Source organism: Hypanus sabinus, chromosome 13, assembly GCF_030144855.1.
Source record: "Hypanus sabinus isolate sHypSab1 chromosome 13, sHypSab1.hap1, whole genome shotgun sequence".
Lineage (NCBI taxonomy): Eukaryota > Metazoa > Chordata > Chondrichthyes > Myliobatiformes > Dasyatidae > Hypanus > Hypanus sabinus.
Genome location: NC_082718.1, coordinates 39,378,217 through 39,401,648, shown reverse-complemented (window position 1 = coordinate 39,401,648; position 23,432 = coordinate 39,378,217).

Here is a 23,432-nt window from a genome sequence, read left to right as displayed (position 1 = left end):
GTGCAAAGGGCCGGCTGGATTCGAGTCTCAAAGTTCACTACACCACCAGCTGGCAGAATATCATAAGGAAACCTAGAAACAGTTGGAGTTTTCAGGAACAACAATATTTTTTATAAGATCTGTTTTTCTTTATCTATTCTCACACTGAGCAGTTTTCTTAACTTGATATTCATTCTATATTCTTGATTAGTATTTCTTGAAGATTTATTTGGTTAATGTGGTTTTCAATGTGAGTAATGCCCATGTAAATTTCTCAATATTGAGACATGGATTTAGGGATTGTAGACTTAAGATTAAAAACTCAAAAAAATCTATTGTGCGAGAATGATTATTAAAGTGCAAGTAATGTTCATTACTTGAATATTGAGTTCCACTTCCAGTAATAAAATCTCTCTCCCCTCCCTCATCTTCCCCAGTCTGACTTCTGACCTGTTCTCACCTGCCTGTCACCTCCGGCTGGGTCACCTTCTCCACCCCTTTCTCGGATGGTCCACTCTCCTCTCCTATCAGATTCCTTCTTCTCCAGCCCTTTACCTTTCCCACCCACCTGGCTTCACATCACCTTCTGGCTATTCCTGTTTTCCTCCCCCCACCTTTTTATTCTGGCATCTCCCCCCTTTCTTTTAAGTCCTCAAGAAGGGTCTTGGCCTGCTAAGTCAGAATCAGAATCAGGTTTATTATCACCAGCATGTGATGTGAAATTTGTTAACTTAGCAGCAGCAGTTCAATACAATATATAATCTAGAAGAGAGAGAGAGAGAGAGAGAGAGAGAGAGAGAGAGTGAGAGAGAGAGAGAGAGAGAGAGAGAGAGAGAGAGAGAGAGAGAGAAAATAAATAAATAAATCGATTATGTATATTGAATAGATTTTTTAAAATGTGCAAAAGCAGAAATACTGTATATTAAAAAAAGTGAGGTAGTGTCCAAAGATTCAATGTCCATTTAGGAATCGGATGGCAGAGGGGAAGACGCCGTTCTTGAATCGTTGAGTCTACTGTTTGTTTATTTCTGTAGATGCCACCTGACCTGCTGAGTTGCCCCAGCATTTTGTGTGTGTTGCTTTGGGTTTCCAGCAGTGTAGGGTTTCTCATGTTTATAATGTCCATTCTCAGTTTAATTTACATGTCTGCACTGGAAGAAGTGCATGAAAAGTAACACTACCATGACAGCGAACAACACTACCATTCTCCTGATGGGCCACAGAACTTCTTTTACATTTTTGTTTTCTTTTAAATGTGGTTCTGGTACTGTTGAAGCCTGTGATCTACAGTTTGACGGTTTGTTTTGGGACCAGTTGAGAGATCTGGAGCTCTGATGTCTCCCAGAATGCTCAGGAGGTGAGTGTCCTCAAGGCCAAGAAACTTAGAGACAGGGTGCAAGCCCATGATCAACTCAATTTCTCGCTGATTAAAGTGTCAAGGAAGATGGAAGATGGATTTGAGGGCGGAAGGTGCGTGTGTGTTTAGTGCTGTCTGCAAGCCTGTCGCTTACGTTGCTGGAGGAAGGTGTCAGCATGTGACAGTCTCTTTCTCCCTCTTGCTTGCAGCTCCTGAAGGTAGAACCCTGCATTTGAATAGTCTCTCTTTCTCTCCTCGATGCTGTTGAAGGATGGTACTGAAGTTTTGGGTCTGCAGTTCCTGTTTGCCTCTTTTTCTGTTGCTGTTTTGTGTGAGTTTCAAACGGGATAAACTGCAGATAATGAACAGTGAGCTGACTGAATATGGACCCTTTCAATTTTTTTCACTTATTCTTTCTTGTTGCCAATAGCATGATTTGTTTTTTTTGTGCGCGGGTGTGGGGTGTGATTGATGTTCTTATTGGCATTTGCACAATTTGATTTTTCGCATGTGGGAGTGTTGGTGTTTTTCTTTGAACAGGCACCATGGTTTTCTTTGTTTCATGTCTGTCTGTGGGAAGACAAATCTCAGGGTTGTATACTGCATACATACCTTGATATCCTTGAAATCATAAAATAGTCTGAACATTAATCTTCTGCAATTAATTGTCAATAATTATGTAATGTAATTTATTTGGATTTTCAGCAAGGAAGAATCACATGCAAGTCTTTTACAGTGTTAGCACTTCAGAATGCCAGGTTACAGGAAAATTGATTATTTCAGGGTGATGATTCAGTGAGATTATAATGATTTCTACTTCTTGTGTATATCTGGGTCATTTAGAATTTACCAAGTCAAAATACATCTTTCTGTACCTTTCCTTATATATGGGTTCATTAATTGTCAAGTATGGCTTTTAACAACTTGGGATCAAAGCCATTTAAGTGTTTACAATTTATGTTTGTTTTATGGCAGACTTAATTAAAATAGCTTTTTACAGAACAAGATGTATTTCTTTGTATTCTAACCTACTTACCTCAGCAAATTATAAACATGATGAATTCTGCAGATGCTGGAAATCCAAAGCAACACACACAAAATGCTGGAGGAACTCAGCAGGTCAGGCAGGTCCCCTCCTCCTTCCCTTTCTCCTATGGTCCACCCTCCTCTCCTATCAGATTCCTTCTTCTCCAACCCTTGATCTTTCCTACCCACCTGGCTTTACCTATCACCTTCTCCTCCCCCACCTTTTCATTCAGTTATCTTCTTCCTTCCTTTTCAGTCCTGAAGAAGGGTCTCAACCTGAAAAATCTACTGTTTATTTACTTCTGTAGATGCTGCCTGACCTGCTGAGTTTCCCCAGCACTTTGTGAGTGTTGCTTTGGGTTTCCAGCATGTGTAGAATTTCTCATGTTTACAATGTTCATTCTCAGTTCAGAATAACTGTCTGCACTGGAAGGAGATGGCGACAGCGCAGTGAACAACACTACCACAGGCGACATTCTCCAGATGGTCCACAAAACTGTTTCTTTCACTTCTTCGACATTTTCTTTTTCTTTAAAATGCAGCTCTGGCACTGTTGGAGCTTGTGATCTACAGTTTGATGGTGTGTTTTGGGATCAGTTGAGCGATCTGGGGCTCTGGTTCTCTGAGAATGTCTCGGTCTCGGTCTGACACGTTGACTGTTCATTCATTTCCAGAGATGCTACCCGACCTGCTGAGTTCCTCCAGCATTTTGTGTGTGTTAATTTAGCAAATACCTAATATCGGGGTTTTCTTTTTTCAAATCACAGTTTTCCACTTCCAGTGAGAGCATATATTTCATATTGCTTCATCTCCATCACATCTAGGACACATCATTTATTTTTCTTAACTCTATAGCTCTATAAACTTTATGCACTCTATGCTGCTGATATGTTGTTGATTATTGCTGTATTAAGTTTGTTTACTTAATTTATACAAACTTGTCCAGCTTGCTATTGATCTGAGTTTGTCTTGTTCTTGATATGCAAGTTCAAAGGTTCATTTAATGTCAAAGAAATGTATACAATATACATCCATAAATGCTTTTTCTTTGCAACCATCTATGAAAACAGAGGAGCGCCCCAAAGAATGAATGACAGTTACATGTTAGAACCCTGAAGTCCCCCCAGCTCCCGTGCATAAGCGGCAGCAAGCAACAAACCCTCTCCACCTACCGGCAAAAATAAAGCGCACCTGCTACCAGCACTGAGGCGTGAGCAAAGCAATAGCAAAGACACAGACTTGCAGTAACCTCAGTCTACATTGTTCACTCGATAATTCACCATGCTACAGGCTCTCTCTTTCTCTTAATAAGGGAGAAAGAGGTGACTCCATTCCATTTTCCAATGAGCGGGAGAGATAACAAACAACTTGCTGGTTTATGATGTTAAAAATTTGTCACGTCACTTTTTCCAAGCTCTGTGCCTGGAGATCGCAAGGACCCTGGGTCCCCAGGCACACAATAGATGTTTCGACTCCTCCCAATGACACACAGATCTCCTGTAATGACACTGACCCTAGATTCGCCCATTTCCAGTTACTCAAGATCCTAGGCTTCTGAAACCGTGCCAAAAGCTTCGGACGAGACTTTGGCACGCTGAATAGTGGCCGATTGTGGAACCCCAAGAGCAGGTCCCATTCCTGAAAAGAACCATAGTCAGCGTGTAACTCCAGGGCAAGGTGTTCAAGAGAACCCTGAAAGGGAAAAATAGAGATATTAAAGCTGGTAATAGGACTGTTTTTGAAGATGCAAGCAAAGGATTTGCCGTTGGGCCCCATATTTCCCTAGATATAGCAGCTTAGCTCACTCTGGTAAGTGCTAAAGTGTGTGAGACTTAGACACTGAAGCCCTGTCATAAACACCCAATATCTAACTCCATGTTAATACATCAGTCATTTTTCTGCATTGTTTGAGAAATAACTTAATTTATGTAGGATATTGGACTGAGATATTGCAGGGGCATGGGAATTGTGGCAGTTCCAAAGGGTGATTCAGGACTAATTCCTTTGCTTCTGCTTGGCTGCAGCATTCTCTGTATAATGCAATATTTGGTCAAATCCCAGCTTCCTCCCTAAGTCAGTATATATACAATGGATTCCAGTAAAATTGGGCCTTTGGTTAATCGAGGCAGCTGCTTATTTGGGACAACTCTTAAAGAATAAAAAGTTATCAAGAAAGTAGGCAGGATTCCTTTCGTTTATTTGGGACACTATGCCACTTAATCGGGACAGAAGACTTTGTCAAATAGATCCTAACTAGCACCAGTGATGTGCTCTTGTGTGCCTGTAGATAATACACTGTGCTTACAATGGACCATTTTTAAATAGCATTAGTTGCTTGTGTTTCTGTTCAAAAAGCAGTGATTTTTGACACTAAAAGTTGCTGAGAAAAAAGCAATAAGACGATCAGAACTATTTTGCTCACTGTGGTTTCAAGCATTCAGGCTTGGAGATACCAGAAATGTTTAGGAGTGAAAATTAAACAATTGCACTACGATGAATTTGAAGGCATCAACAATCATCTTGAACGTTACAATGAAACTGATGATTTGGAGGGTACATTCACTGAAGGCATTAAATGAAGGCAGTCCATAACTTGCACTGGATGTCTTCACTAATCTTGTTCAGTTATAGTCAATCAACAGAACTCAACAGCATACACTGGATGTATCTGACATACTGGGTCAAGCTCTGCTCATGGAAAGGGTAAAACTGAAGCAATATCACAGATGGATGACTTACAGCAGAAATTACCTGAAGATGTAGAATTTGTTACTGAGATTGCACTACTTGTATGTATAATCTATATTTTCATTTATATTTATCATCTGTTATGTGCAGAGAGACAACATCTGCCGAAAGTAAATCCCTTGTATGTGTACGGGTACTTGGCGATTAAAGTCTGATTCTGATTCTGATTCTGAGATCAGAAGGCCGAAGTGCATCCAGATGGAAGACAGGGTTCTGTTCTGTAAGCTTGCATTGGGTCTTGTTATAAAAAATATGTAAAGCCACAGGCAAATACAATCTTTGTAGATCAGATTTTCAGGAGACCTTTAATGAAGAGGCACAAGCAGTCTTTCACGATGAAGTAGTATTTCAGAATGCCTGATGACACTTTTTGAGCATTGCAGCACTGTGAGGATTGCAGAATCTATTCCTGCTTCTGTTTCTTATGTTCTTATCAAGTGACACAAGGCAGAAATTAAGGACTGTGATGGCAAATGTGATTAAAGAGGTTAATACAGAGAGAGTGCTGAGGGGCATTAGGAGAGCAAAACAGTACTTCCTCAGCTCAATTCTGGTTGTAAGAACATTTGAACAGCTTAATTTCAATGCCCAAAGTTTGGAGATATACTTAGAGTTAGCATAATGCTTTACAGTATGAGAGACTGGATCAATTCCCACAACTGTCTTTAAGGAGTTTATACGTTCTATTTGTGACTGGCTGGGTTTCTTCCGGGTGCTCTGGTTTCCCCCCACATTCCAAAGATGTACCAGTTGGAAGGATAATTGGTCTTTGTAAATTGACATGTGATTATTTATATTTTGTTAAATTATTGAGATACAGCGTGGAATAGTCCATTTTGGCCCTTCGAGTCGCACCCCCCAGCAATCCTCCGATTTAATCCGAGCCTGACCACGGGACAATTTACAATGAGCAATCACCCTACCAACTGGTTTGTCTGTGGACTGAGGGAGGAAACTGGAGCACCCATAGGAAAGCCATGTGGTCACGAGGTGAATGTACAAACACTTCACAGACAGAGGCGAGAAATGAACCTGGGTCACTGGTACTGTAAAGTGTTGAGCTAGCCACCATGCTACCATGTTGCACCAGTCAGTTGCAGATCAAATCGGGGGAATTGCTGGGCAGCACAGCTCAAGGAGCCAGAGTGGCTTATTCCGTACTGAATCCCAATAAATAGATACATAAATTTGTTTCCTTTTGGGCTAGGTCTTTCACTGACTTTTGTTAACTAACCGTGCGCACTCTTCAGTTAGAAGGCTATTCATTACCAGGAAGTGTTAGAACATGGGTCAGTAACTGCAAAATGTTGCAGTAAATCCCCAGTTTCAAGTGTGTTACTTAAATTAGTACCAAGTGGAGAGTGTATATTACTGCACAGGATGTAAACATTCCCTACATGACTGCCAGTTGCCTTAGGCGAGTCTTGGTTGGCAACTCTCATGCCTCTACGTTGATTTTAGAAATAGTGGAGGAATTTGTACTTCATTAATCTGCTTCAATTAATTGTTGATAATTAGCTGGTGTAATTTACCATGTTGGGAGTTCAGGTCCCATTCCAGAGAATTCAGCATAAAAATCAATGCAGGACTGATGAGTGTTGCACTGCTAATGTTGTCTTGTTGGACAAGAAATTAATTTGAGGGCAGGCTGCTTGTCCATCCACTGGTCCCTACAATACCAGAGCATCATCTTCCTACGTCCCTTTTGCTTGTTATTAAGGCAAGCCTGAAACATTGTAAAAGTAAGAGTAAATACAGTATTGCATATATATGTTGCTCTTACAGAAAAAGCATGGTTCTATTAATGAAGGAACTTTCTGCTCTCTCCAAATATTAGTAAAGATCCCACAGACTATGTTGAAAGAGCATGGAAGAATATTTTGGTTCTTATTTCTCTTTCAATTATCATTGCTAAACCAGGTTTCTTTTGTTTAGTTGGAACCCCATGGCCCATAATTGGAACAGGAGCCTGTTTCTGAAAAGTTCCCTAACTACAGTCAGTGACATGAATTTGTGTGGCCGTTAGACACTGTGCTTAGTGTTGTGTGTGCTTGTGTTCAAAAAGCAGTGTTTTCTGTCACTGACAGTTGGCGAGAAATAAGCAATAAGGCAATTTAGAATTGTTTAGCTCACTTCAGTTTCAGGCTCACAGGCTTGGAGTTGCCAGAAATGGTCAGGGGTGAAAAAGAAACTATTTCACTTACTCATCAAATTGGGAACTATGAGGAATTTGAAGGTATCGACAATTAACTTGAATGTCAGAATCAGAATCAGCTTTATTATCACCGGCATGTGTCGTGAAATTTATTAACTTAGCAGCATGTTTCAAGGAGAGAATGGGCGAACCCAAACACAGGACACAGACACGGAGGTAGCGTAATCAGAAGAGTGTTTATTAATGGTTGCAGGGAAGTCCCTGGTAAAGGAATACTTACCTTGACACAGAGAGACAGAGTTACACAGGTAAACCTCGGTACTTAAGTAAAACTTAGAATATTCCATTCTAAGTGTTCGGGAACATGAATTACCCCACTGGCTGAAGCAAAGCAGGGTTTTTATGCTGCAGGTTTAGATGATAATCAGCTGCCGCAATCAAGGAATCCAGGAGAACATAGGGAAAAGGGAATTAAGAGAGTTAGAGGAATTAATGGTCAGGACCATGACACAGCAGCAGCTCAATGCAATACATAATATATAAGAATAATAAAAATAAATAAATAGACAGATAAATAAATAAGTCAATTACAGTGTACGAGGGGTGATTGATATGTTCATGGCCTAGGGTAGAAGGAGTCAATTTTAGAAAACCTAGCACATTTATTTTTCAACATAGTCCCTGTTACATACCATGTGGGTATCTTGTGACTGTCTCATGACCATGACGTAATTGAATATCTGGTGAGTGTGATGTAATGGTCTTGTGATGGGGTGATGGTGGGGTGATCCATTTTCCCGCCAGTGGGAGGTCACATGATGTAATTTTTGCCAGTGTGAGGTCATGTGATGGCCTGTTCCAACAGGTATAAAACAGAGAAAGCCTGCTGTGATGCAGGAGTTTTTGTTGGGACGTCGTTTAAGTCGTCCGTTACTCCGTTATGCTGATTATTTGGTTTCATGATGCAGTTTTGTTTTAAAGTGGAGTTTTAATTCTTACTGTAAGGTACATTATCATTGTGCTGGCAGTTTTGAAAATCACTGCCAGTTATGTTTAATGTATCTTTGATTTAATTTTGAAGTCTAAGTATTACAGAGTGATGATTTACCGAAGTACGGAAATCTGAAGGATCGAGTAAAGTTGGTGTAGTCGGCGGTAATACAGGATCGACCGTATTGGATCTTTGTTCCGGAAATTGTAGCCTGCATCTGAGATAGTCGCTGCATTGTAAGAGCAGAAAGGGTTGGGCGGAGTGTTATTCGCCAAGGAAAAGGTCAGTTCCTTAAAGCAATTTTTATTTGCTTTATCATGAATCCTTCGGGCAAGGCATATTTCAGCTGGGACAAGCAGTAATGTCACGTCGTCAAGGAATTCGTTACTTCAGGAAAGTCTGTCCTAATTGACTGTATAAATCATTTGGACTTTTGCACTTATCACTTTAAGAACTGTGTTTGCATTTATCGCTTTAAGAACTGTTCGAGTTGCTGTATAGCAGTTAACTTCCGGTTAAGTTAGTCGTTTGTTTACTTTTAATTTTTATTGAGCAGAGTTTAAATAAATGTTTATTTGTTTATAAAAAAACGGTCTCAATTCTATGTTCCTTGTTGCCGTATCGTAACAGTCCCCTCTTACATTTACACACTTAGTCCAGTGTTCGTGGAGCATATGGATCTTGGGCCTCCAGAAAGTGTCCACAGCAGGGGTGATTGATAAGTTTGTGGCCCAAGGTAGAAGGAGTTGAGGTATACAGCTCTCGTTACATGCACATGCAGTTCAACTCTTTGAGTGATAATGCAGAAAGTTTGGTTAATAACATCTCCTTCTACCTTAGGCCACAAACTTATCAATCACCCCAGAAGGGTTATTAACTTCAAACTTTCTGCATAATCACTCAAAGAGTTGAACTGCATGTGCATGTAAAGAGAGTTTTATAGCTCATCGCCTTTTACCTTAGGCCATGAACTTATCAATCACCCCTGCTGTGGGCACTTTCTGGAGGTCCAAGATCCGTATGCTCCACGACAGCTGGACTAAGTGTGTAAATGTAGGAGGGGACTATGTTAAAGAATAAATGTGCCAGGTTTTCTAAAATTGACTCCTACCTTAGGCCATGAACTTATCAATCACCCCTCATATGTAGACAATAGACAGTAGGTGCTGGAGTAGGCCATTCGGCCCTTCTAGCCAGCACCGCCATTCACTGTGATCATGGCTGATCATACACAATCAGTACCCTGTTCCTGCCCTCTCCCCATATCCCTTGACCCCGCTATCTATAAGAGCTCTATCTAACTCTCTCTTGAAAGCATCCAGAGACTTGGCCTCCACTGCCTTCTGGGGCAGAGTATTTCACATATCCACCACTCTCTGGGTGAAAAAGTTTTTCTGCATCTCTGTTCTAAATCGCCTACCCCTTATTCTTAAACTGTGGCCTCTAGTTCTGGACTCACCCATCAGCGGAACATGCTTCCTGCTTCCAGCGTGTCCAATCCCTTAATAATCTTATATGTTTCAATCAGATCCCCTCTCATCCTTCTAAATTCCAGTGTATACAAGCCCAGTCGCTCCAACCTTTCAACATATGACAGTCCCGCCATTCCGGGAACTAACCTTGTGAACCTACGCTGCATTCCCTCAATAGCAAGAATGTCCTTTCTCAAATTTGGAGACCAAAGCTGCACACAATACTCCAGGTGGGGTCTCACCAGGGCCCTGTACAGCTGCAGAAGGACCTCTTTACTCCTATACTCAATTCTTCTTGTTATAAAGGCCAGTATGCCATTAGCTTTCTTCACTGCCTGCTGTACCTGCATGCTTGCTTTCATTGACTGATGTACAAGAACACCTAGATCTCGTTGTACTTCCCCTTTTCCTAACTTGACTCCATTTAGATAGTAATCTGCCTTCCTGTTCTTGCCACCAAAGTGGATAACCTCACATTTATCCACATCAAACTGCATCTGCCATACATTTGCCCACTCACCCATCCTGTCCAAGTCACCCTGCATTCTCATAACATCCTCCTGACATTTCACACTGCCACCCAGCTTTGTGTCATCAGCAAATTTGCTAATGTTACTTTTAATCCCTTCATCTAAATCATTAATGTATATTGTAAACAGCTGCGGTCCCAGCACCAAACCTTGCGGTACCCCACAGGTCGCAGCCTGCCATTCTGAAAGGAATAGATATATTGAATAGATTAAAAATCGTGCAAAAACAGAAATAATATATATTCAAAATATGAGATAGTGTTCAAGGGTTCAATGTCCATTTAGGAATTGGATGGCAGAGGGGAAGAAGCTGTTCCTGAATCTCTGAGTGTGTGCCTGCAGGCAATGTTCCAATGAAAATGAAGAGTTGGAGGATGCAATCATTGATAGCATTGTATGAAGGTAGTCCATTACCTGCAGTGGCTGTCTGCACTGATTTTGTTCATTTATGGTCAGTCAAAAAATACACGTACTCTGGATGAATTCTTTCATCAATAACTATAAGAAACTAATACACAGTTTTATAGTGCTGTTGTAGTATTGATACTGATTTAATTTGTTCTATATTTCATTTAAATACTTAATTTGCTACTCAGTTAAAAAGCAGTTTGTCTTTTTTATACCTTTTTGACTGTTTTTATGAAATTTCAACTAAATGGGGCAGCTGCTTAATTGGGCCAAGGGTGTATGCTTCCCAGCGTGTCCCAATTAACCAGAATCCACTTCATTTGTCAAAATTTAAATGGGTGTCATTAAAAATAAAATAACTTTGTTTAAACTACTTAGTTGGCTAGAATTATGTCCTCCTTGATAGAGAGGGGTCGACCCAGCGCTCAAGCAGTAGGTATTGGCAATTAAAGTTTGCTGCAGAGGTTTACTCGAAGAGTAGATGGATACAGTGTAACCCTCCTATAGTGAGGGTACCTGTAGAAATCTACAGGGCTTAAAATTTTCTTTTGAGTTTAGTGCTTATGGACAGGGAGCCAACAGTCATCACACTACACCCATTTGAGAGAACTTTGATTTGTGGCCCAGCTGAAACCACAACTCCCTGAGTACTGCTGTGGAATAACTATCCGTATTTTCTGTTCATCATGTTGGACAACGGCTTGAATTTCATAAGGCTGACAAAGTCAATAAACGATGAGGAGGAGCGGATATAATATTGTCCAACATCTTTGAAAACATTAAATGTAATCACATTCATGGAAAGGAAGGACTGTTTACTTCCCATTCTATGTAACACTATTTCAGTTTTAGTGACTGCATGTTACCGTCAATTAAAAAAAAATGATCAACTGTTATTTTTATCTTTATAAATCAAATTTGAGGCCATCAATTGTGCTATGTTTTGTAACTCACAAGTATAGAACTAAGTTAAAGGGAAAGAAGGGAGCTGAGCGATAACATGTCTAGTTTTGTCTTCACTTCAAGTGAGGCTTGCACATATGACATGGTGCCGTGATGACGTATGTCATTCATGTACTTCATACATATAACCACAATGAAATATTCAGTAAACAAAGAATGCTTAACCAAATTGGGTATTGATAGTAGATGATCAGCCATGATCTCAAAATGGCGGTGCAGGCTCAAAGGGCCGAATGGTCTACTTCTGCACCTATTGTCTATTGTCAAATGATATATTTACACCATGAGAAAAACTATTGATGCTGGAAATCCAAGGCAAAACACACAAAATCCTGGTGGAACTCTGCAGGTATCTATGGAACTGGCTGAACAGTCGATGTTTCGGACATTGTTAAATATATTTACAATATTCCTCAGCTATTACTGAAATATTAAATATACAACACTCCTCCCTGCTTAGTTATAAATTCCAACTTGATAACAAATGCATCTCAACATATATATTATATTGTATATGTACAGTATACTATATAATACTACTAATATATAGATATCCACAGCATAGTAAACTTTAACTTATCCCAGTTTCTCTTGGGATCAATAAAGTATGTCTGTCTGTCTGTCTGATAGGCTCGGGACAGACTTTAACTTTAACTGAACTGACTGTGCTCAGACAACTTCTTCAATTCAGCCATGTACACTGATGTAGAGTCTCTTTTGTTTCTTCTTGTGAAACCTAAAGCACTTTACAATCAACAATGGTTTCAGTTCTAAATGTTCTTCATTATTTTCATGATATAAGCAAAGCTAGTTTTGGCTGGTTTGGTTGGAGCAGTCAAACTTCTCAGCAAGCTGTATGCCTTTAACCCAATGCACTCAGCAAAACTGGCGCTTGTTCCCATTGGCTATTTCATTTGCTTCAAAACATAGTTCAATTCGCTCAGTATACATATTCCAGTTATCTCTTGTGCAATTGGATGCAACTATCTTTCTGATGTAGCCAGCTATTTCTGTCTTTTTTATTCATAATTATTATCACTCAGTACTCACTCTTTATGAATTCAGGAATTTGTCTGTTTTCTGCCTTTTTTTAACTTGATTGTCTCACTATGCTTTAACAGGTAGGTAGTCAACTCATTTTCAACATTCCTCATCACCACTATTATGTTTTGTAACTACAAAACATAAAACTAATCGAAAGTAAAACAAGGGAGCCAAGAGATAATGTGTCTAGTTTTGTTTTTACTTTAAGTGAGGCAGGTACATATGATGCAGTGGTGTGATAATGTATGCTATTGATGTACTTCATTCATATAGCCATAATGCATTGCTGTATACAACAATTTGCAATGCCTGCACCCTATTGTCAGCCAAAGAACACTGAGTGATTTAAGGAAGTACATATCTATCTAACTGAGCTTAGATACATCAACCAAAAAAGACCGCAAACCCAGATCTACGAATTATTTTCTTCCATTAACCAAAAATAACCAAAGTAAGACAAATGTTTACTTGCTTCCTCGTGTTCCTGGTGAAATTCCTGACTTGCAATGTGAATTTCTTCATCAACAAGATCAAGGGAATCATCTCCGTGAAGAGCAGTTTGAATTCTCAGCAAACAGACTCAGAATGAGCTTCAGTGATGCAAAGTGACCTAGAAACATTATGTGTGATAAAATTACATATTATGCTCAGAAAAGAGATGCTTGAAATCTCGGCAAGTCATTGTGCAGGTGTAACAAGTGATTTGAGAGCAGATGGTATATTAGCTTTTATTATGAGAGGATTAGAATACAAGAATGGGAAAGATTTGTTTTGTATCAGTCCTTGCCACTTCTTTCCAAGTAAGTGATGCATATATACAGCATGCTCAGGATTTACTGAAATGCTTTCAGGGGAGATTTCAGGTAGGAGGAGTGATTGAATAGATTAGAGTTTAGAAGAATGAAAGGAAATCTCATTGAAACTTGCAAAATTCTTATTGGGCTTGACAAGCTGGATGCGGGGAAAACATTTCCTCTGCTTGACAAGTCCAGGACCAGACATTACAGTCTCAGAATAATGATCTGTTCCACTTGTTCTGCACTGAGACAAGGAGATATTACTTCACTTATATTGTGGTGAATTGTCTATGTCAGAGGGCTGTGGAGGCTTGGTTGCTGAGTTCATTTGAAACAGAGATTTATTGATTTCTGGATATCAAATGAATCAAGGTATTGGGAATAGTGCTGGAAATGGTGCTGTGGTAGAAGATGAAGTTGTGTCAAGTTTATTGTCATTTAGCATGTATACCATCAAACAAGACAAGGATTCTCTGGATCAGGGTTTAAAATCCAGTAGTACACATAACACCCAATAACTTAGGAAAGTAAAAATCTACAGCTGAGTTTGTTAGGACACTCTCAATGGTGCTCCTGTAAAATTCAGTTAAGATGGGGTCAGGTGGGAAGCTTCGCTTGCCTCAATCTCCTTCGGAAGTGGAGGCACTGCTGTGTCTTCTTGTTCAGGGAGGTGACATTGAGGGAATGAATGTGATGAATGCCAAAGCAGACTTGAATATCTAGATAACCTACCCCACCTACATTTTTTGTAGGTCTTCTAATTGTTCTGGCATGAATGCCTATAAATACAGTTAGTGTGGTGGAACTCATGGACTTTTACTGAACTGTTGGCCTTGTGTGTCCTAAACTAGTAGACATTAACACCTGGAATAGGGCACCATCCACCTCTGATTATGTATGGATTGAAGGCATAATTCCTATCACAAGAAAAGTGCCCAAGAATATTGAAAACTGTATTTCTTGATTCTTCATGGCTTGTTTCTTGTAGTTGATATGGTTTGGATCACCAGATGCTCTTTGAAAATTTGGCTGAGGATAGGAAATTTGTTGAAAAGAGTTCTGTCATGCAGTGAAGATTATTTTCTCAACAGTACTAAGCTACTGGGATCCAGTGAACTTTAGGGGTGCCGGAAAGTTCAAAGTTCAAAAGTCTGAAGTAAATTTTATTATCAGAGAACGTGCAGTTTATATCATCACATTCAACTGGAAGAATCTTTTTCCTGCGAACATACTCAGCAAATAAATATAACAGTAACTATTTCAGGAACAATGAAAGAACAAGCAGAGCATAGAAGACACCAATCTGTGCAAATGTGCATATAGATAAATAGCAATAAATACCAGGAGCACGAAATAACAAGATAAAGAGTTCTTAAAGTGAGATCATTGGTTGTGGAAACATCTCAATGGATGAGTGTAGTTATCCTCTTTTGTTCAAGAACCTGATGGTTGAAGGTTAGTAACTGTTTTAGAACCTGTTAGCGTGAGTCCTGGGCACTGGTGCCTTCTACCTGATGGCAGCAGCAAGAAAAGAGCATGGCCTGGGTGGTGAGGATCTTTGATAAAAGAAGCTGCTCTCCTATGATAGTGTTTCATGTAGATGTGCTTAGTGGTAGGGAGGGCTTTACAAGTGATGCACTGGGCTGAATCCACTACCTCTTGTAGGATTACCCATTCAAATGTTGGGAGATGGACTGTGGCTCACAGCAGGCTTTGGTTCTTTGTGAGAATGGGACCCGTTCTTGGGGTTCCACCAATGGCCGATATTCGACACGCCAAGGGTTTGGCCTGAAAATATCACTTGTGTTTGGAAACCTAAGATCTCGGGGTTCTGGAGACGGGCGGATTGAGAGTCGGTGTCACGGCAGGAGACTCGTGTGTCGTCGGGGAAGCCGGAAAATCTTTCACTGTGGGCCCGAAGACTCGAGGTCTTTGTGATCTTTGGACACAGAGCTCAGAAAAAGTGATGAAACGGGCTTTTAACATTGTAAACCAGCAGGCTGTTGTTATGTCTCCCGCTCACTGTGAAAATGGGGGACAACTCCCTCTCCCTTGCCAGGGAGAGAGAGAATCTGTGGTTTGTTGGATGAAATGCAAAGCCTTTGGGGTAACCTTGGCCTATGTCTTTGCTATTGCTTAGCACATGCTTGGGCTAAGTGACAGTACTGATGCACCTTTTTGTGCTGGTAGGGGGAGGGGGGATTGTTGTTCACTGCCTCTTACGCGTGGGGGGGGGGGAATCTGTGGGATCTTTGGGGTTCTCCTGTTTAACCGTTGTTCTTTGGGGCACTCCTCTGTTTTGTGAAGAAAAAGCATTTCAGGATGTATATTGTATACATTTCTCTGACATTAAATTGGACCTTTGAACCTTGAACCTCTGGACCTTTGGTTTTGATATACTCTGGTCAGAGTCTCTTTAGGGGTTTTTACCATTGTTTGCATGGTGGGCGGTGGGCGGTGAGCGGTTTGGTCCTTCAACTGGCGCGATTTGGGAGGCAGGGACTCATGCTTTTGTTGCTGTTTGTACGAAGGGTGAGGGGAGGGGGACTTCAGGGCTTCAACGTTGTATCATTCTATGGGGATTCTTGTCTGTGAAGGGTACGAATTTCGTTTTGTATGCTGTATACTTTCTCTGATATTAAAGTAAACCTTTGAACTTTTGAAAAATCAACTTGGAACTAAGTTGGAAAATGTGCAGCTCAGGTGGTTGATGATTTGGTTCAGTTTTTCCCTGATCTTAGCAATCCACTCGCAAACGTTTTATCACCATGTCCCCTTGAATGGTAACAAAATGTTTGCAAATGGATTACCAAGATCGGAGCACAATTGAACCTAACTATAAATCGACTTATAAGTTGAGAACTGAAAAAATTCACTGGCAGTAAAAACGCTAGTTTCGAAATGTGTCCGAGACAACCATCTGCTATATAAATCAATTTTTCTCTTAATATAGAAGGCAGTCAGATGTACTGTCAAGATATAACATCAGGAAACTTTTTAGCAATCTTCAATCTCTTCTGTGAACCTTAAAATTCATAGTCTGTGAAGGTTGTTTCCAGATACATTAATAGATTATAAAATCTGGTCCGTATATTCAGTTATTACAACCCTGTTCCCACAGGGTAAGTAGGAACAAATAAATATTAAATTTATATTTGAATTTAATAGAGTTAGTTATATCAGTGAGTTATCATAGAATCAATAGTTTGGAATTCTCTTATGTGGCAATGATAAGTTCAGGCACAGTGCCGGAGCTGAGATTTGATATGGTGACACTTGCTAGATGATTTATAATGGAGGGGGAAAGGCAGTGCACAGCCCAGCATTTTCAGAACCCTCCCCAGGTGCCTGATAAAACTAGGAAGAGCTTTCAGTTTCTGCAACCACAGTTCCTTGGAGCAGTGAAGAGTCCACTGAGGGAGGAGATAATGAGGACTGAAGTGTGACCTGCTCCCACCTCCACAAGCTTGCACAGGTAGAAGAAACTAGTTTTGATAAATTTAGCAATCTTAATGAGCGTCAGGACAGTTGAGCAGCCATTGTCACTATATTGCAGGATTTTCAGGGAGGCTCACTTCCTGGAATAGTTCGTCCTGAACATTTCACCGAAGCTCTCATCAAGATTGTGGGGCAAATATGACAAGGAATGAATATTTGTTCTGCAGGTGCTTTGCTTCAGGGTAATTGCATGCGCAGTTCAAGGCATGGCTATTCAAATCTGATTACAAATCTCTATAATTCTCTGATCAATTCAGATATTTGCAACAAAGGTCATGATAATGGTTGGATAATGGTGAAGTTGATCGTATCTGACACATTTTACAGACTTTGCATTGTTAATTCAAGTCAAGTTTACTGTCATTTAACTATATGTATGTATACTGTCAAATGAGACAAAAGTTCTCTGAAGCACCTTAGAGCTATAACACACATAACCCACAATGGCACTTCATGTACCCTCTGGGTAGCCACCAGCCTGATGGCACGAGCATAATGAAGCTCATTTCTTTCAGTCAAAAGATAACAAAGAGGATATTTATCAACATTATTGCTATTATTAAGCCTCTATTCTATCAACCAAAGAGTATGTATGATTTTAAGTGTAAAGGAGATGCATTTGTGGCAATGCTTGCTCTGGTATTTAAATCATTGGACAATGATACTTAATTCTACAATGACCGGGAGTGGAGAGAAGGAGCTTGCTAAATGGGCAACAGCTTGCTTTTCAATCGTACTGCCCTGGCTTGCGTATCATGTAGACAGCTGGGATGCAACATCCATGGTTGACCCCGACCAACAGAGAGCCTCAAATGATACTGAATTTTACATTCCACATTTGGTGTGACTTAGGGTTAGGGTTCTTAATAGAATAACAACATACTAGTTTGTGCGTTATAATTACAGCAGGTTTTCTTATCAGGAAAGTGTAAGTGGGCATGTTGGTACTATAGTTTGGCAAAGTCCCCTTTCTAAACATTAGAACGTATTTCATGTCGTCGAGTTTATTGTCATTTACCTATATGCACGTATACTGTCAAACAAGGCAACATTTCTCCTAACCAGGGTGTAAAGCACAGTAGTATACATAACACAAATAACGCATAAAAAGTCGTGAAAGTAAGGATGAAATTTACAAATGGAATACACATAAATAAACATACTAAAATACTTAAATTAAAAATTGTTAGGTACAGAACTGATTAACCAGTGACACTTTGAATGTGATGCGGCAGAGAGTTCAGAAGCCTTATGGCCTGAGGGAAGAAACTATTGCCCGTCCTAACCATTAATGTTTTTATGCATTGGAGAAAACCAAAGAAGATGCTGGAAGAATGGATGGGTGGGAAGCTTAGTAATACTAAAGGCTCTGCGCTCCTGATAAATATCCCCAGTAGATGGTAGGGAGACCACTATGATTCTCACAGCCATTCTCACTGTTCTTTGTCAGGACTTCCGGTCTGCTGCTCGGCTGCACCCATACCAGATGGAGATGCAACTTGTTAGGATGCTTTCAATGGTGCTCCTGTAAAATGAAGTTAAGATGGAAGGGAGATGGGGGGGGGGCGGTGGGCGGGGGAATCCTTGTTTTTTCGCAATTTCCTTCGTAAGTGGGGACACTGCTGTGCCTTCAAGTTCAGGGAGGTTATATTGTCCACTGTAAGATATTTGACCAGTTGTCATTATCCTTTAGAGAAACAAGGCCAAAACACTGTTAGGCTTATTGAGGCAGAGGTCAACAAAAGCCATAAACCAGCTTCCAAATCCTGTGTTTGAATACTCAGTTAATTTGTTAATGTTTGTGATCAGCTGGCAATATGATGCCCTACAAAGAATACTGACTGATGTTAAGTAGTTGGTTCATAAGAAGAGTTGTTAGCTGTGGTGCTGATGTAACTGTTGGCAATTACAGTAATAAGTCTGTTAATTGATTATACTTTTTATTTATTTATGTGAAAGAAATAGCTAGCTACAATAAGTGTTAATCTAATAATGACTATTTCAGCAGTCTGATTAGAATCACGTTATGAATTATAGTATTGCGCTACAATCCTTTTTACTTAATATTGTGTAAGTGGATCTTTGTTCAAGGTTTCTGACTCATACAGGGGTCCATTTGAAAAGGAACGTGATCTTAGCTGCACCAAGCTCGATGTCAAATTAAGCAATATCTCTTCTGCCTGCTCATGACAATGGAGTACAGTGAGCTGGTTAACTTTCTTAAATGCTTTTCCGGAAGCTTTATATTTGAATTTCCTTTTCCCAGTCACGTTGCACAACGTTGGAGTTTTACCAAATTAAAAATCCTTTGCCAGCCTCTCAACTTGAAATACCAATACACTGCACTGCCATTGGCCAAAACAGTATAATGCCTGATCCATGCTTGAAAATTTAAAAAATAACAGGTGTTGAAAATCAGAAATAAATATTGCCAGATACTGGAAGTACAGAAGATCAGGCTTCTATGGAAAGAGGAGTGGAAGTTATGTCTCAAGTCAATTGTTTGGAACCGTTGGGAGTAGTTGAGTGTTTTAATATTTGTCAAAGCTGCTGCCCTTCCTTCTTTCCTTTCTCCTGTGGTCAACTCACCTCTCTTATCAGATTCCTTCCTCTCCATCCCTTGAGCTTTCCCACCCACCTAGCTTCACCTATCACCGCCAAGCTAGTCCTCTTTCCCCTCCCCACTATCATTTTATTCTGGTGTCTTTCCTCTTCCTTCCTAGTCCTGAAGAAGGGTGTTGGCCCGAAACATTCATTTCGATAGATTCTGCCTGCTCTGCTGAGATCCTCCGTCATTTTCGTATCTATTGTTCCAGATATTGTTTTTAGAAATTTACTAGGGAAAAGAAATAAAGTGCATAATGTGAAAGAAAGTGCTTAGTATGGTTTTATTAGTTGCAAATTATTTTTGCAAAACTTTGAACTTTTAATTCCAGATAGATATCATACACAGTAGACTCCTTTTTCTCTTTAATCATTTAACAATTACAGCACGGAAACAGGCCATCTCAGCCATTCTAATCTGTGCCAAACACTTACTCTCAGCTAGTTCCACTTACCTGCACTCAGCCCATAACCCTCTATTCCTTTCCTGTCCATATACCTATCCAATTTTACTTTAAATGACAATACCAAACCTGTCTCTACCACTTCTACTGGAAGCTCATTCCACACAGCTACCACTCTCTGAGTAAAGAAATTCCCCATCGTGTTACCCTGAAACTTTTGCCCCCTAACTCTCAAATCATGTTCTCTTGTTTCAATCTCCCCTATTCTTAATGGAAAAAGCCTATCTGGGTCAACTCTGTCTATCCCCTCATAATTTTAAATACCTCTATCAAGTCCCCCCTCAACCTTCTACGCTCCAAAGAATAAAGACCTAACTTGTTCAATCTTTCCCTGTAACTTAGGAGCTGAAACCCAGGTAACATTCTAGTAAATCTCCTCTGTACTCTCTCTATTTTTTTTGACATCTTTCCTATAATTCTGTGACCAGAACTGTACACAATTTGTTAATTATGTTAGTTAACAAAGACTCTTTGTTAATTATGGTTTGAACAATATAGAATACAAACCACATCATTTTTATTGTGTTTCTGTCTTATTTTACTACTGTATACTTTGAACTGTAGTAGCCAAAATATGAGTAATGTTGTTTTCAGAATTATCTGGATCACCTAATTAGCAGGATTCAATAAGTAATCCAAACAATAATTCAATAACCTGAATTCAATAAGTAATCTGGAAGGAGGGGATAATATCAATTTATAAAATGAATGCATTAAAGTTTAGTGATGGAAGATCGAATGTTATCAACTTGACGTTCCTGTGGCTTTCTTTAAAGTATTGTTACAAGACATACATACAATGCAACCATAAGGCGCGGCACAATAGCGTGCTGTTGTTGCAATGCAGTTACAGTGCTAGCGACCCAAGTTCAATTACCACCACTGTCTGTAAGGAGTCTGTACGTCTTCCCCATGACCACGTGCGTTTTCTCCCACAACTGAAAGCACTATGGGCATGGTAAACTATGTGTATACCTGTCTGGACATGCCCCTCTGTTGACTGCTCTTGTGGCTCCTCCCACAGACCCCTGTTTAAAGGTTATTGGAGGCACTGCACCTCCCTCAGTCTCCAAGATGTCGTGGTCATGTTTGCAGCTAATAAAGGCCTATCTTTTGCCTCCCGTCTCCGAGAGTTATTGATGGTGCATCAATGGGCTAGTAGGTTAATGGGTCATGTGGGTATAATTAGGCAGTGCAGGCTCGTTGGATTGGGAGAAACTGTTACACCACTGTATCTCCAAATAAATAAAAGAAAGAAACACACAAGCTCACGTAACATGGATGGACAAAGCACACAAAACCTACGTATATGTACAAAATACATATATGTACATATATTTCCACATACTCGACTATTTGCTTTATCTGTCAAGCCCTGTACCTTGTGCCATCATGAAGACACCCTCAGGGTGGAGGAGCAACACCCTGTACTCCATCACGGTGGCCTTCAATCTCATGGCATGAAAATTGATTTTTCCTTCTGGTAAAAAAAAGTTTCCCTTGCCCTCCCCTCTCCTTCTATTTCTCCACTCTGGAATTACATCTTCTCACCTGCCTATCACCCACCCATGTCCCCTTCTCCTGTGGTCCACTCTCCTCTCTTATCAGATTCCTTTCTATCCAGACCTTTACCTTTCCTGCCCACCAGGCTTCACCTATCACATTCTCGCTACCTTCCTTCCCCTCCCCGCCCCGTCTTTTTATTCTGGTGTCTTCTCCTTCACTTCCCAGTCCTGAGGAAGGATCCCGGCTTGGAATATTGATTGTTTATTCATTTCCATAGGTGATCCTGACCTGTTGAGTTCCTCCAGTATTTTGTGAATGTTGTTAAAGATTTATTTATTTATTCATTTAGTGATACAGTACAGAGTAGGCCCTTCTGGCCCTTTGAGCCATGCTACCCCAGCAACCCCTGACAAACCCAATTAACCCTAACCTAATGTTGGGACAATTTAAAGATTCAAAGTACATTTATTATCAAAGAATGTATAGATTATACACCTTGAGATATGTCTACTTACAAGCAGCCACAGAGCAAGAAACCCAATGAACACACATAAGATGCTGGGGGAACTCAGCAGACTAGGTAGCATCTAGGAGAAGAGTATAGTTGATGTTCTGGACCAAAACATCAACTGTACTTTTTTCCATAGATGCTGCCTGGCCTGCTGAGCTCCTCCAGCACGTTGTGTGTTTTGCTTGGATTTCCAGCATCAGTAGATTTTCTCTTGTTTGTGATAAGATACCTGAAGAATCCAATTAAAAATAGTAGAACAACCATAACCACTGCACAGAGAAAGTGGAAAACAAACAATAGGAGCAAACAGCAGCATTCTGAACCAGACCGAGTCCTTAGATCTGCTCCCTGGAGCAGCTGGAGTAGGCCCAAGCCTCGATCTCAGTTCATCATGCGAGAGGTGTTTGATAAGTACGTAGCCTAAGGTAGAAGGAGATGAGTTATACAGCTCTTGTTACATGCACATGCAGGTCAACTCTTTGAGTGATTATGCAGAAAATTTGAAAATTTAATAACTCATCGGGGTGATTGATAAGTTTGTGGCCTAAGGTAGACGGAGATGAGTTATTAACTTCAAACTTTCTGCATAATCAGTTCAGTTCAGTTCAGTTTCAGTTTATTGTCATTTAGAAACCACAAATGCAATGCAGTTAAAAAATGAGACAACGTTCTCCAGAATGATATCACAAAAACACACGACAAAACAGGCTACACCAGAAAATTCACATAACGTTTAGTAATCCCCAATCCAGAGTCCGGAGAGGATGCTGCGTACTAATATCATGCTACCATCTTAGCGCGTTCCCCGTAAAGGAGTTCCAAACCCACCAGACAAAACAAGACTACCCGGACATACCAAGTTAAGAGACCAACTCTACCACCCAACAAATCAAAAACTAAAACTACAAGACCTACACAAAACCACATAGTTACATATATAGTCAACATATAGTTAGAACAGTGCAGACAATACCATAATTGATAAAAAAAAATCAGACAATGGGCAAAGTAAAAATAGTCCAAAGTTGTTAGAAGACTATAAGTTCGAAAGAAACCACCACACATTTTCCACAAGTCCTCAGGGTCCTGATAGACTCTTCATCCCATGCAGGTGACAGAAAGAAGTACCCCTGCTATGGACTTCAATGGCATCGGACTCAGCCTCGCAGATGCAGCACACGGTGAAAGCTCCGTTGGACCCAGCCTCACAGACGCAGCAGATTGTGAAAGCACCCCGACCGCAGCGGACTCTGAGTCACTCGAACCTCTGAGCCTCCGACGCTCTCCTCCGGCACAGCCTCTCCGAGCACCATCCTCTGCCAAGCGCACTACGACATCCCCGCTGGCCACCGGCAATGAGACCCTGAGGATTGGGGGCC